Source organism: Phyllobates terribilis, unplaced genomic scaffold (genome assembly GCF_046119375.1).
Source record: "Phyllobates terribilis strain yellow unplaced genomic scaffold, ASM4611937v1 Scaffold_4__5_contigs__length_816908805, whole genome shotgun sequence".
NCBI lineage: Eukaryota > Metazoa > Chordata > Amphibia > Anura > Dendrobatidae > Phyllobates > Phyllobates terribilis.
Genome location: NW_027362764.1, coordinates 42,669,647 through 42,686,236, shown reverse-complemented (window position 1 = coordinate 42,686,236; position 16,590 = coordinate 42,669,647). Strand labels below are relative to the sequence as shown.

General features: G+C 42.9%; 1 pseudogene; it reads right to left on the bottom strand.

Annotated features, from left to right (window-relative positions):
• The window catches only part of LOC141264889 (scinderin-like), a 113,089-nt pseudogene that overhangs the window by 6,366 nt on the left and 90,133 nt on the right, over positions 1 to 16,590 (bottom strand).

Here is a 16,590-nt window from a genome sequence, read left to right as displayed (position 1 = left end):
CTCTCATCACATTGCCAGCCACAGTGGCCCCGTAACAATGCAGTTACAATGGGATTATACAGTGACTATAATTGCCACCATATTGGTTGTCCCCAGACTTCCCAAGAAATGGCTGAAAATATTTTTTTTTACTGATGGGGGCATCTCCATTAATATGTAATGTCTTCTGTACCTCATTTATCCTCGTGATTGATCCGATGTTCTTTCTGACTTGGAAGAGCCGGACGGCGCGCGGAGGAGCTTGGCCGCCCTTCCTGGATGTGCCGTCCTTGAAGACAATTAGCGGCTTGTCTTTGAATATGGCCAGAAGATGTGGAGGCTCCTTCCCCTGAGAGACGCGAGTCTAGAAAAACAAAAATGGAGGTCAGGGCATATATGTATGCATGTATATTTTATTTTATTTTATTATTTCTGAAATTATTACTCAGTGACTTATCCTGTAGCTCCTAAAAGATGCACAACGCCATTGTACACAAAGCACAAGACTGCGGGAGCCAGGAAAGGCTTGCATGACTCCTGGCATGATGGTGGCTGCCTCTCTATAATGCCTTGTAGCTGTCATACCACATGGTATACTGCAGCCAATTAGGAGTGATTGAAATAGCCTGTGTAAAAGCCGAGGCAGGGAATGCAGCAGTAGTGAATTTGGATAGTGAGAGGATGTCACAGCTTAGCCTTAGAGATAAGGAGTCAAAACACTGAAAAAACATTACACATAGTGTGTGTGAAAGTACAACAGTGAAAAAAAGCCACCATCTGCTTCATTGTCAGATGTATTAGTATCACTTGGACATTATTAATGGTCTGGTTACATTGGTTGATAAAGCAGTTTGTTTGCTGATCGGCAGTCATTTCATTGCTTTTTTATGCAGGCAGACCATGTTGCGCACATGCCCGGACTGACTGGCGTGAGCATGATTAGTGATCCCACTGTACCATGAACCAAGGAGTGCCTGGAGGGGCGTAACTAAATATCAACCCGGTCCGACCAAGGTCACACGGCGGCTCAGTGAACCAGGGAGGAACCGAGCAGAGGGACCAGGTGCTACTCCAGGTCAGACCCCGGTCACAGCTGTTGACCCACACTGGGGAATGCAGGAACAGGCAGGTTAAACTGGCATACAGACAGGTGGATACTGTCAGGCACAGCTGGTATGCAGACAGATGGGTATTGGCAGGCACGGCTGGCATGCAGACAGGTGGGCACTGGCAGGCACGGCTGGCATGCAGACAGGTGGGCACTGGCAGGCACGGCTGGCATGCAGACAGGTGGGTACTGGCAGGTAGGAACGCAGGCAGGATAGGGACCAGTACAGACTGGAACACAGGAGCGGAGCCGCAGGTGCGTTAGACAAGCAGAGCAGAGCAAAACAAGCAGATACGCTAGACAAGCAGAGCAGAGCAAAACCCGCAGATGCGGTAGACAAGCAGAGCAGAGAAAAACCCGCAAGTGCGGTAGACAAGCAGAGCAGAGGAAAACCCGCAGGTGTGGTAGACAAGCAGAGCAGAGCAAAACCCGCAGGTGCAGTAGACAAGCAGAGCAGAGCAAAATCCGCAGGTGCGGTAGACAAGCACAGCAGAGCAAAACCCGCAGGTGCGGTAGACAAGCAGAGCAGAGCAAAACCCGCAGGTGCAGTAGACAAGCAGAGCAAAACCCGCAGGTGCGGTAGAAAAGCAGAGCAGAGCAAAACCTGCAGATGCGGTAGACAAGCAGAGCAGAGCAAAACCCGCAGATGCGGGTTGCATTGAAATTTTTTTTCATACAGTCCTAGGAGACCTCAGAGTGTTACACGCATGTATTCAGGGCAAATGGGGGCTTGGCTTTAATTCGATGAACCTGGTGAATTTAAATTTGGAAACGTTTTCTAATTTCTAATATTGACCCCTTTACGACCTTGGACATATAGGTAGGCTCTTTGGCGCGGGCTCTGGCAATGAACTTGCGATCCACCCGCGGCTGTTAACATGTTAAATGCCGCTGTCAATCTCTGACAGCGTCATTTAACATGGCTTCAGCGGAAGGACGTCAATAGTCCCGCCCATGTCACATGATCGTGGGTGGCCGATGGGTTGGAATGACAACCCAGGGTCTGCAGGAGACCCCTGTGGTTGTCATAGCCGATCTGCTATTAGCGCCACCCAGTGGCTGGCGTTCATAGCAGATGAGTACTTTTGTTACACATAGCAGGGCTGAAGTGTGTGTGTAAACCAGGTGATCAGATGATCGCGGGTTCTAGTCTCCTAAAGAGACTACTGAAGCCAGTGAAAAGTAAAAAAGAAAAATAGCTTTTAAAAATATTTAAAAAATGTAAAAAATATAAAAGTTGAAAACACCCTGATTTCGCCCCATTCAAAATAAAACAATTAAAAATCACTCAAAACTACACATATTTGGTATCACTGTTTTCAGAATCGCCCGATCTAGCAATATAAAAAAAGAATTAATCCGATCTGTAGCGGCGTAGCGAGAAAAGAAATAAAAACACCAGAATTACAGTTTTTTTGGTCGCCGCAACATTGCAATAAAATGCAATAATGGGCGATCAAAACATGGGATCAACCTCACAATGGTATCAGTAAAAACGTCAGCTCGGCGCGCAAAAAATAAGCCATAACCCGGCCCCAGATCCCAAAAAATGGAGACGCTGCGGGTCTCGGAAAATGGTGACCCCTTTTTTTTTTTTTTTTTTAACAAATGTTGGATTTTTTTTTTCACCACTTAAATAAAAAAAATAATCTATACATGTTTGGTGTCTATGAACTCGTAATAACCTGGAGAATCATAATGGCAGGTCAGTTTTTTCATTTAGTGAACGTGGTAAAAAAAAAAAAAAAAACAATTGTGGAATTACACTTTTTGTTGAAATTTCATCGCACTTGGAATTTTTTTCCCGTTTTCCAGTACACGATATGGTAAAACCAGTGATGTTGTTCAAAAGTACAACTTGTTCTGCAAGAAATAAGCCCTCACATGGCCATATTGACGGAAAAATAAAAAAAGTTATGGGTCTGGAAAGAAGCGTTACATGAGCAGGCGTCCACACTCCTGCCGCTGTCGCTGTCACTGACCGTCGGTATAAAGATCTGCGGGGGCGGCACCGGTGCTGCGGTATACGGCTGTGCTCGCTCTATGTATATAGTAGTGAAGGTCGTATAGTCTGACAGCTGATAACAGCAGAGGAAAGGTAAATCCTATGTAAGGTTTATATTTATATCCCGGAGGCTGGAAACATCTCTCACAGGGGCTCATTAGTGTATATGACTGCAAGCAAACAACCACCCCTCCCCCACCATTATTATCACTGCAAGCAATTACCATATGGGTCTATCTATCTACATATCTATCTATCTATCTATCATTTATCTACAGGCATGACCAAAACTGTTGCCACCCTTGAAATTGTTCAAGAACATGAAGTATTTCTCCCAGAAAATTATCACAATTACACGTGTTTATTTCCTTTGTGTGTATTGTAATAACACAACAAAAACTGAAGAAAAAAAAGACCACAAATTGGATATAATTTCACACAAAACACCAAAAATGGTCTGGACACAATTGTTGGCACCTTTCCAAAATTTGTGGGTAAACAACTTTTGTTTCAAGAATGTGATGCTCGCTCAAACTCACCTGTGGCAAGTAACAGGTGTGGGCAATATGAAAAATCACACCTGAAACGAGATAAAAAGGGGAGAAGTTGACTCAGTCTTTGCATTGTGTGTCTGTGTGCGCCACACTAAGCATGGAGAACAGAAAGAGGAGAGGAGAACTGTCTGAGGACTTGAGAACCAAAATTGTTGAAGAACATCAACAATCTCATTGATACAAGTCCATCTCCAGAGATCTTTATGTTCCTTTGTCCACAGTGCGCAACATAATCAAGAAGTTTACAACCCAGTGGACGGCAGAGAAAAATTGATGAAAGGTTGCAACGCAGGATAGTCCGGATGGTGGACAAGCAGACCCAATCAAGTTCCAAAGAAATTCAAGCTGTCCTGCAGGCTCAGGGTGCATCAGTGTCAGTGCGAACTATCCATCTACATGTGAATGAAATGAAATGGTATGGCAGGGAACCCAGGAGAACCCTGTCACGGGTGTTTCAGAGGTGACAGACAGTCGCCCTGCAGTGGGTTGCAGGAGATCTCTACGTTTGGCATTGCAGACAGCTCCTTTGATAAGAGTCTGTCTTTAGGACCGAGCGGCTACCTCTCTTTTACTAATTAGCTCTCTGCCTGGGTGTATATATACCTGGTGTGTCTGAGAGGGAGTCGCCGGCTATATCCATTTCTACTTGTGAAGCTTAGTAGGAGCAGTACTTCGTCCTCTCTGTAGCTTGAGGCCGTGTGCTTATTTGGAGTTCATCTAAAGCTAAGCCAATTCCCCTGTTTTGTCCACCCTTGTTGTCTATAGAGTTTACTGGAGGTTGACTAGTGCTCATCTCTTTCTATCCCTAGCCGTTGCCATACACCAGGGAGAGTAGGGCGAGGCACATGTGCAGCGATTGCTGAGGAGGCAATATAGGGACGTTAGGGGAGACAGGGTGACACTAGACCAGACTAGGAGGTCTTCACTTCCCCCTTTCCCTAGTGTCTGGTCTCCCTTTCCCTTTTCCCTCTGTGTTGCACTAAGTCTTTGTCTGGCGTGACAGACCCTACTGCTGACACAGACATAAAAAAGCTAGACTGCAGTTTACTAAAATGTATGTGAGTAAGCCAAAATCCTCTGGGAAAGCGTCTTGTGGACAGGTGAGGCTAAGATAGAGCTTTTTGGTAAAGCACATCATTCTACTGTTTACTGAAAATGGAATGACGCCTGCAAAGAAAAGAACACAGTACCTACAGTCAAATATGGTGGAGGTTCAAAGATGTTTTGGGGTTGTTTTGCTGCCTTTGGCACTGGGTGCCTTGACTGTGTGCAAAGCATCATGAAATCTGAAGATTACCAAAGGATTTTGGGTTGCAGTGTAGTGTCTAGTGTGAGAAAGTTGGGTTTCTATCCTAGGTCATGGGTCTTCCAGCAGGACAATGACCCTAAACATACTTCAAGAAGCCCCAGAAATGGATGGAAACAAAGCATCGGAGAGTTCTGAAGTGGCAGCAATGAGTCCGGATCTAAATCCCATTGATCACCTGTGGAGAGATCTTAAAATTGCTGTTGAGAGAAGACGCCTTCACATATGAGAGACCTGGAGGAGTTTGTAAGAAGAGACCAAAATTCCAGGTGAGAGGAGTAAGAAGCTGATGGTTATCGGAAGCGATTGATTGCAGTTATTTATTCCTAAGGGTGCAACCAAATATTACATTGAGGGGGCCAACAATTTTGTCCGGCCCATTTTTTTTTTTTTGCCAATTGCAATAACTTTCTAGGAGAAATGCTTCATTTTCTGGAACAATTTAAAGGGTGCCAACACTTCCGGCCATGACTCTTTCTATCTATCGCTTTCAGACACACATGGCTGGATATACTTCGCCTCCCTGTGTATATATGATATTGGGGGACAATAAAATACTGAATGTGAGATGAAAATGAGCAGAAAATTAGAAGAGGATTATTAATTATTCATCCTGATGTTATTATAAGTCGGAGATAAAGCGAACGGATGATACAAGAGCAAAAACAGAAAGAAGTTGTAATGAAGCCGGAGACGTAATAGATGAAAGGCTGCGGTGATATAACCCCCGGTATCAGTACTGGACTGACGTGAGTGGCTCCGGCCTTGATGGAGCGATCCAGCTGCACCGTGAGGAAGGCGGACGACGTGATCTCATCCTTTGTGGAATGATTCCCCTGCCTGAAAGGAACAAACATATCAGATCTATAACAAATAGAAAATCTATTAATCTGGCATCCAATGGTTTGGAAAATCGTAATAAGTAACATAGCCCCGTGCCCGATAATCAGGAGATAACCCGATAATCCAGAAAACTGAAGAGACCAGTCCGGCAATTCAGTAGGGTGAAGAACGTCCTTGGTCATCATCATCCTGACACAAGGGTATTTAATGGGTTTGTCCAGTTTATAAAGCCCATTATCATATACCCCGTTACATATTATGGGGTCATCACAGGGGGTCCTCTGGTCGGGATCCAGATCGCTTGTGTAAAGAGCGTCTCTCGCTCTGGAGGACCCGTCCTATCCTGCATTAGAGTCAACCTTAAGATGTGCAGAGACACTGTAATTCTTCATTGCACCTGCAGGGGCGCTGCAGGGAAATTGATCACTTATTGCCAGACTTTACTGCAGATTACAAATGATCGCTGGTGATCGCAGCAGTGGAACACTTTGTGATCAGGATATTGTTGGGGGATCCTTTTAACAAGAATAAACATTGTTTGAAAATTTGATATTAAGTAGATTATCAGAATTTTACTGTAAGACAATAATAATATAATAAACATCAATGTAATTGATATATGTATATGTCGAATCAGCAGATAATATGGAGATCACAACTAGCTCTACACACCTTATAGATCACTTGTGAGTGGCAGAGTCCAGACTCAACCTAGAGATACCTAGAGCTAGTGATAAATCACATCCCCTATAGAGCAGCAGTGCAGCCCCGTGACCATACTGACCTCTACTGGCCAAAACGGTAAATGAATACAAGTTTGTAGGCTGACAAGAGAGTTTAGAAGAGGGTTTATTCTTGTTTTTTTTTTTGGAATACACAATTGAGTAACTTTACTCACTCACCAGGTATAAATCACTGTTCCTTTAGCAGAAGTTTATAAAATGATGGAACAATCCCCACCATAAAACTGCCCAAATGTCTCCGGGTCTATTGGAACTCGTCCACAGGATTCCACTCGCCAAATCTTAGAGAAGAATAAAGACATCAATCAAATAGGGGGCAGTATTATAGTAGCTATATTCTTGTATATAGAGGCAGTATTATAGTAGTTATATTCTTGTACATAGGAGCAGTATTATAGTAGTTATATTCTTGTACATAGGAGCAGTATTATAGTAGTTATATTCTTGTACATAGGAGCAGTATTATAGTAGTTATATTCTTGTACATAGGGGCAGTATTATAGTAATTATATTCTTGTACATAGGGGGAGTATTATAGTAGTTATATTCTTGTACATAGGGGCAGTATTATAGTAGTTATATTCTTGTACATAGGGGCAGTATTATAGTAATTATATTCTTGTACATAGGAGCAGTGTTATAGTAGTTATATTCTTGTACATAGGGGCAGTATTATAGTAGTTATATTCTTGTACATAGGAGCAGTATTATAGTAGTTATATTATTGTACATAGGGGCAGTATTATAGTAGTTATATTCTTGTACATAGTGGCAGTATTATAGTAGTTATATTCTTGTACATAGGGAGCAGTATTATAATAGTTATATTCTTGTACTTAGGGGGCTGTATTATAGTAGTTATATTCTTGTACATAGGAGCAGTATTATAGTAGTTATATTCTTGTACATAGGGACAGTATTATAGTAGTTATATTCTTGTACATAGGGGCAGTATTATAGTAGTTATATTCTTATACATAGGGGCAGTATTATAGTAGTTATATTCTTGTACATAGGGGCAGTATTATAGTAGTTATATTCTTGTACATAGGGGTAGTATTATAGTAGTTATATTCTTGTACATAGGGGCAGTATTATAGTAGTTATATTCTTGTACATAGGAGCAGTATTATAGTAGTTATATTCTTGTACATAGGGGCAGTATTATAGTAGTTATATTCTTGTACATAGGGGTAGTATTATAGTAGTTATATTCTTGTACATAGGGGCAGTATTATAGTAGTTATATTCTTGTACATAGGAGCAGTATTATAATAGTTATATTCTTGTACATAGGGGCAGTATTATAATAGTTATATTCTTGTACTTAGGGGGCTGTATTATAGTAGTTATATTCTTGTACATAGGAGCAGTATTATAGTAGTTATATTCTTGTACATAGGGACAGTATTATAGTAGTTATATTCTTGTACATAGGGGCAGTATTATAGTAGTTATATTCTTGTACATAGGGGCAGTATTATAGTAGTTATATTCTTGTACATAGGGGTAGTATTATAGTAGTTATATTCTTGTACATAGGGGCAGTATTATATTAGTTATATTCTTGTACATAGGGGCAGTATTATAGTAGTTATATTCTTGTACATAGGGGTAGTATTATAGTTGTTATATCCTTGTACATAGGAGCAGTATTATATTAGTTATATTCTTGTACATAGGGACAGTATTATAGTAGTTATATTCTTGTACATAGGGGCAGTATTATAGTAGTTATATTCTTGTACATAGGGGCAGTATTATAGTAGTTATATTCTTGTACATAGGGGTAGTATTATAGTAGTTATATTCTTGTACATAGGGGCAGTATTATATTAGTTATATTCTTGTACATAGGGGCAGTATTATATTAGTTATATTCTTGTACATAGGGGCAGTATTATAGTTGTTATATCCTTGTACATAGGGGCAGTATTATAGTAGTTATATTCTTGTACATAGGGGGCAGTATTATAGTAGTTATATTCTTGTACATAGGAGCAGTATTATAGTAGTGATATTCTTGTACATAGGGGCAGAATTATAGTAGTTATATTCTTGCACATAGGAGCAGTATTATAGTAGTGATATTCTTGTACATAGGGGGCAGTATTATAGTAGTTATATTCTTGTACATAGGGGCAGTATTATAGTAGTTATATTCTTGTACATAGGAGCAGTATTATAGTAGTTATACTCTAGTACATAGGAGCAGTATTATAGTAGTGATATTCTTGTACATACGGAGCAGTATTATAGTAGTTATATTCTTGTACATAGGAGCAGTATTATAGTAGTTATATTCTTGTACATAGGAGCAGTATTATAGTAGTGATATTCTTGTACATACGGAGCAGTATTATAGTAGTTATATTCTTGTACATAGGTGCAGTATTATAGTAGTTATATTCTTGTACATAGGAGCAGTATTATAGTAGTGATATTCTTGTACATAGGGGGCAGTATTATAGTAGTTATATTCTTGCACATAGGGATGAATACTATAAAAATCTTCATTAAAACAAAATTAAAAAAATCTACAATGACCTCAGCTTGTCCTGACCCGTCATCGATTATGTTGTACTGAGCAGCCATTTTTGGAGATTTGTGAAGCAATTTTGCATCAAATGCAGTTTTCTTAATATTTGCAATTCTTTCCTTAGTGACCATATTTCCGAAGCCTTGACTTTGCTCTTTATCCCTCCAGCCATAGAAATACTGTTTGAACATTGGGGTCTCCCTTCCTCTGGCAGAACTATGATCTACTACAGAAGCACAGAGAGCTCAAATAGCGGCTGTCACTGGAAATATAATAATACAAAGGAGCGGGAAAAAGTCAGAAATGTATTAAGACTTTCTTTTACATACAGTATGATAGAATAGATACTTTCCTGTAGATGTTCCATAAACGTAAAGGATTTGATAAGTAATTTAAGTAAACAAATTCCTGAAGCCGCCGTTATCTACAGGTCAATAGTGTTTATAAATGTTTATTTATTTGCTAATTTTTTATATTATTAAATGGTCTTGAGGGTTCAGGATTCAGACTGCTGCTCCCTGTGGATGCCTTACAGCCCTATATCTGTGTCATTCATCCTTACACTGGAGGTGAAGGGGAGTATCACTATGTGAAAATAGGCATTAACTGCGTATTAACTAGTTATGTTCTCCCCGTGTTTGTGTGGGTTTCCTCCGGATTCTCCGGTTTACTCCCACACTCCAAAGACATCCTGATAGGGAATGTAGATTGTGAGCCCCAATGGGGACAGTGGATATAATATCTGTAAAGCGCTGTGGAATTAATGGCGCTATATAAGTGAGTAAAATAAAACTACGGACTGCAAAGAAAGTAAATCTATCATTCTCCAAACCTGAGTGTTGGCGTCGTAATTCATCTGGTTTAGATAGTCTTCTGCAGTCTTGAGAGCCGTGTTTTTCTCCTCCTTATTAGACCTTTTGCCTGAAAAATTTATTTTAAAAAGAGGGTTATCTGTTTATGACGCGCCCCTGGGCCTGAGTCGTGCGGCATCGCGCGCACGGGGGCTTACCCGGAGCCGGATCAGATAGGGGTAGTAGTCTTGTGGCGGTGACCCGGTCCGTGCCCAGGGAGTCAAACTGAGTGGCAGTATTTAGCAGTAGATGTTAGAATGTTCGACTACGCCATACGTTGAATGCGGCTATGGAGCCGCCGCTGCAGGGCAGACCGCTGAGGCCGGTGATGTGGTTGTGCAGCGTAGATGGTATAACCCCCAACGGGAGGGGTATGGCCCCAGGGCAGCAGATGTGAATTGGATGAGGGGAGTGATGGTGCGGGTGTCCCAGTACTGAAGGTGCAGGTGTGACCACGAAACACGGAGGCTTGAAGTGCAGTTTCAAAAGCTTTACTCACTGTTCTTTATCCGGTCTCTTGTGCACAATAAGGACCACCCGAGTCATGCTGCGTCCACCAGGTCAGGGACTCGGCCAACTCCCAGGTAGTTCCAGAGCGTGGTCCAGAGCTCCCCTCTCTTCCTTCCTACTGGCCGTTCTCACTAGGGACCCACCTATGTCCGGCTCCCTCGGGCCTCTTGGTGGTGAAACCTTTCCTGGCTTCCCTGGCCCTATGCGTGGTATGCCTTCCTGGTGGATGTGGTGAGGGTCGTGCCAAAGCTTGACCACGACCTCCGGTTCCTGGCTGAGGATGATTAGCCTCTACCAGTTTGGGATCCGGTACCCTTCTCTGCCAACCCTTCACCCTTTTCGTTCTCCTGTGGGATCTCAGGGTTCCCTTTCTCCTTGCGTCTCTGGGCCTTTCTGCCTCCTTCTCTCTGCTTCAGGCCTGGCCCTGGAGCTGGGCCCAGCCGGAGCCACAGCTCCCTGTCAGCCCTCTCTGGCTGAACTCCTCTCTGAACAGGCTCTCCTCCGAACAGGACCCTGTCTCCAAATGGTGCCCACCTTATATACTCCCTCTGACACCCGAGCCCTGGTGACTAGCACCCAATGGGCTCCTTCCTATGCCCAGAGTCCCTCCCCTGTCTGCTCCTACACCACTAGGATGTTCCTCCCCCCCTCCCACTCCAGCCAGGGACAGACGCTGTCGTACCTGCACAACTATCTGGTGGGAGTACCGTTGTTCTGTCCCCCGGAAATGGGGTGTATGTGGTGCATGCAGCTTACTGAGCTCTGTTCCACACTCCATCCTTACCCGGGAGTGGAATACCACACCTCTGGTTCGAGGTGCAATACCCCTGTAGCAGCCGAGTCCTCGGGGTGCTACATTTATGTTTAATAACTTGAAAAATTTAAAGTTTTATAACTTGTTAACAGTTTAATTTCTCAAGATCTCTTCATTCTAAGGATTGGATTATACTTTCATCCGATCCTCCATTAGAAGGCTCCATCACAAATTTAGTCTTTTCTTTTTACAGTAAGTAAAAGCGCAGCACCGCATATATATATATTTTTTAAACTTTAAAGGATACCATATAACTTTCTTATAGTGAATGGTGACCGTCTGGCACTATTTGCACCCATCATAGGTCGAATGTATTTTTTTTTTTTTTTGAGAGTTCTGTTTTGTTTTGTTTTTTTTTTCATTCCTATAATGGAACAGAAAATCAGAATCTCGAATGCTAATGTGAACCTGATCTAAATTGTACTCAGAGCAATATTAATCCTGTTCAGATCTGGTCCAGCTCTCAGCTGAGAAGTGACTACAAATGTGAGCTAAACTGCCTGCAATCCAGACTGATACATTGTAACAAACTACCACAGAGATTTGTTTATTATATGCATCTAGCTACCTATTAGAGATGAGCACATTTTTTCCAGTGGAATTGAATTCTCCTTAAATTGTCCAAAAATTCATATTCTCAAGAATACTGATTATCCTTTGGGTCAGTTGCAGCAGCCATTTTGCTGAGCCATAAAGGGCCAGAAAACACTTTAAAACAATTAATAATACTCACCGACCCGCTCACCTGTCCTACCTCCTCCAACGGCCACCACCCGGTCTTCTTTTCCCCATTCCCTGTTGCATGTATTCTTTTTATCAGCGATGTGACGATAGTAAGTGACGTCAGAGACTTAGTTAAGCCAGAAGCCACAGTCTGGAAGTGAAAGAGCTGAAGAGAATTCGTGCAACAGGAAAAGGGGGAAAAGAAGAGGCACGAATAAATAGATGGCAGGCTGCAGGGATGGTAGGAAAGGTTGGCGGTGAGGCGAGTATTATTTGTTCTCTAACATCCTATAATTATTATGCTCTGGGTTCTGAAAAGCATAATAAATATGGATTCACCAGTATTTGAAGGTTTTGAGATTAGATTCAGGCAAACAATAGGGCTACGAAGGCACTTGCCTATTGTCTTTGATCTGGTTACTGGTACAGTCTACACTTGATCATCTACTGGCGCTCAACACTTACTTTATAGCATTACAGCCTAATCAGAACAGGAGGCCATTGGTTGTGCTTCCAGCATGGCAAGTTGCCTGTTTGATTGCTTGTTGAGTGACAAGTGTATAGTTAACATAAAGTAAAGGCATGACTATTGTATAGTCAAGCTTTTAGACTCTTACAATAAAAGCAAAATGGGGGAACTTTTATCCTGACTTTTGAAAGGAAGTACAATTTGTCTAAACTACCAGGATAAGGTTTATTCTCTACTCGACAAAGTTTTTGCCAAGCGGATGCCTGCTGACTGCATGACTGGTCAGCAGACCTCTCTCGACTGCCTGCAGACTCAATGCTCCCCAGATTGCGTCACCAGAACCATGATCAGTACATGAATACATCACCAGAACTACTATTAGTACATGAAACACCATCAGTGCATGAATACATCACCAGAACTACCATCAATACAGTAATACATCACCAGAACTATGATCAGTACATAAATACAGCAACAGAACCATTTTCAGTACAATAATGCATCTAAAAGACAATTGAGTACAATTGACAGCAGGGAGGCAACCTTTTACTTGCTTTCTAAGCCAGTTCTTATTTTAACAACTGAGTCTTAGGACTGCTAAATCCCATTCCTTGGACCACTGTTTTAGGCAGTCTAATTTTGCACCTGAATATCATATTCTATATTGTACTTTTGCTGCTACTGCCGATAGACAGCCACAACAGAGACATATCTCCTGCCTTTCTTTTGTGTTCTATAACTATACTGTACTGCTACCCTCAGCTGTACCATGTACAAGGAAAATAAGTCAAAACCTGCTAAAGATAAAAAAAAGGGATAATTTTTGGACAATTTGCTAAAAAAGCCACTGCTTCTTCACATTCCAAACAGAAAATTTGGTGCTGACCCAAAAAATGGATAATTTTTGTACCACCGATTGTCAAAAAGCAACAGATTATTTGATATGCACCGCCTTTAGTATATACATAATTTTTGGACCATTTTTATATTTTAAAAATCAAAATGAGTAAAGGTGCAGTGTGTTTACCCATACATATGTGGAGATCACTATGACATTACTAAGGCTGTGTCTGCATTAAGGAGCTGGGAAGCAGTTTGATACAGTCATAGGAGACCTCAGAGTGTTACACATGTCTTTTCAGGGCAATAAAAAGCTTAGCAATACTGACAACTTGTGCTGAACTGATCTGCTGCAAATTAGATTTCAGGGAAAAATTCTACAAAGCTGGTGAATTTTGAATTTCAAAAGATCTGCTCATCTGTAGCTCATTGTTATCATTATTTTACCTTTCCAAACAAATATCTTGTCCCCTCCATACAGGATGAAACATTCCTCAGTCAGCAGCATGGACATGGAGAACGGACTCTCCTCTGAAACTGTGGTTATCGTCATGGATCCAGTTTCATCTGAAACCTATAATATAAGTGATGGGTAATTGGCGCCGGTAACTAAATCTAATATTAATGATAATTCTGTGGTTAGGAATGAGCTTTTTTTGGAAAGGGGGGGATTTGGGTTTGGCTCGAGTTGCATTCGTTTTCTGCCATCCTTACCGCCTCATAGAAGTATGGGAGTGTAGTCGTCAGACTCCAGACCTTAAATAGCTTAAAGAGTCAGTCTTACTAGTTCAGCCAGGGCGACACTGAGGCTTATCGTAGCGCTGCTGATTGATTTTAAAATCTGTCACCAGATTTTACAATACAGACTACATACATTAATAAGTAGATCTCTTAGACCTGACAAGACTGGTATACTTACTGCTGAAATGTATATCAAAATGGTTGTGTAACCTGTTGAAGTACATGCTTTATCTCTTCAGCGCCCCTCCTGACTGCTGCTGCTGCTAAATCTCCATCCTTCTAGCCTGATTGACAGCTCCTCAATATCCCTCCTCCCGGCTGCTGAATCTCCACACACCTAGCCTGATTGACATCTCCTCAATGTCCCTCCTCTCTGCAGTAGATCCACCTACCTAGCCTGCTTGACATCTCCTCAATGTCCCTCCTCCTTTTTGCCCATGAATCTCCACCTTCCTAGCCTGATTAAATGCTCCTCAATATCCCTCCTCCCTGCTGCTGAATCTCCACCCACCTAACCTAATTGACAGCTCCTCAATGTCCCTCCTTCCTGCAGTTGCTGCTGGATCTCCACCCACCTAGCCTGATTGACATCTCAATGTCCCTCCTCCTTTTTGCCCCTGAGTCTCCACCCACCTGGCCAGACTGAATCCTGCCATAGATTCACCCATTGATCAGTTACAATACAGAACACACAAGTAGGGATTGCAATTGTGTGCAGGAAGCCCAGGGCTATGCACTTTCTTTATTAACATTAGGCCACGGCCCCACTATCCGTATTTGATCAGTATTCGGTCAGTATTTTTTCTCAGGAGTGGGAGCCAAAACCAGGTGAGGAACAATCAGAGAAAAGGTATAATAGGAACAAGTCACCAATTCTGCATTTATCACCCACTCCTGGTTTTGGCTCCCACTCCTGAGAAAAAATACTGACCAAATACTGACCAAATACGGATAGTGGGGCCGTGGCCTTAGGCAGAGTGTAGCTCTCTGAAGAACCCGAGGTGCCAATAATCATATATCCAATAACTGGAAGTGCACCTGTGATTTTCAGAATAAGCTGTACTGTCTGTACATCAGGAATAACACAATATCTGGCTATTATATGACTCGTATCCTGTATTTTCCCCTCTTCGGGCTCTAATTTTCAGTTCTCTGCACTAATAGGTACAGACCAGCTGCTATGATGTCTCCCATACACAGCACACTCAGACATGAACGGCTCCTGCTCGTCTGTCTACCTGTGTAGCACATGCTCAAAAGCAGCAGCAGCAGCATGGAGGACATTGTACTGAAGTACTGAGCAGTGTAGCATTGAATCCTGCTTTGGAGTGAGCTTAAAATAAACTGCAAAAGAACCTGTACCTGTGTTACTCTGTCTATTCCCTCCTCCCCTATAGACTTCAGCAGGCACCTGATCCCTCAGTGAGTTGTCAGTCCTTGATGCCAAGATGAATATTAGCAGTCCTGTAGCAGGACAGATTTTAGCTATTTTTCAGAGTTAATAATGAGTTCAGGAGGCAAAGTGTGGAGTAGAGGCTCATAAATGGAGAAAGAATCAGATTTTTCTTATATGACTAATTACAAAGTTACTTACATTCTCTTCTACTATTGATTTATGCAAAGTTTGTTGAAATTTTAGAAATCATTTAAATAGGCATTTACAGATCGGCTGGTGGGTGATGGGTGGATAGGGGGTGGTGAGTGGTTGGTGGCTAGTGGATGATGGGTGGTTTGTGGATAGGGGATGATGTGTGGTGGGTGAATAGGGGGTGGTGAGTGGTTGGTAGATAGGGGGTGGTTGAGGGTTAGGGGGTGGTGAGTGGTTGGTGGCAAGTGGGTGATGGGTGGTTGGTGGACGGGGTAGTGGGTGGTTGGTGGATAAGGGTGGTTGGTGGATTGGGGGTGGTGAGCAGTTGGTGGATAGGGGGTGGTTGGTGGATTGGGGGTGGTGAGCAGTTGGTGGATAGGGGGTGGTGGATGGATAGGGGGCGATGGGTGCTTGGTGGATAGGGATGGTTGGTAAATAGGGGGTGATGGGAGAATAGGGGGTGGTGGGTGGTGGATAGGGGGTGGTGGGTGGATAGGGGATGGTGAGTGGTTGGTAGATAGGGGGTGGTAGGTGGCTAGTGGGTGGTGTGTGGTTGGTGGATAGGGGTGGTGGGTGGATAGGGGGTGATGGGTGGTTGTTGGATAGGGGGTGATTGGATAGGGGGTGGTGGATGGATAGGGGGTGGTGAGTGGTTGGTAGATAGGGGGTGGTTGAGGGTTAGGGGGTGGTGAGCGGTTGGTGGCTAGTGGGTGATGGGTGGTTGGTGGTTAGGGGGTGATTGGTGGATAGGGAGTGGTTAGTGGATTGGGGGTGGTGAGCAGTTGGTGGATAAGGGGTGGTAGATGGATAGGGGGCGATGGGGGCTTGGTGGATAGGGGTGGTTGGTGAATAGGGGGTGATGGGTGGATAGGGGATGGTGAGTGGTTGCTAGATAGGGGGCGGTGGAGGGTTAGAGGGTGGTGAGTCGTTGGTGGCTAGTGGGTGATGGGTGGTTGGTGGACAGGGGGTGGTGG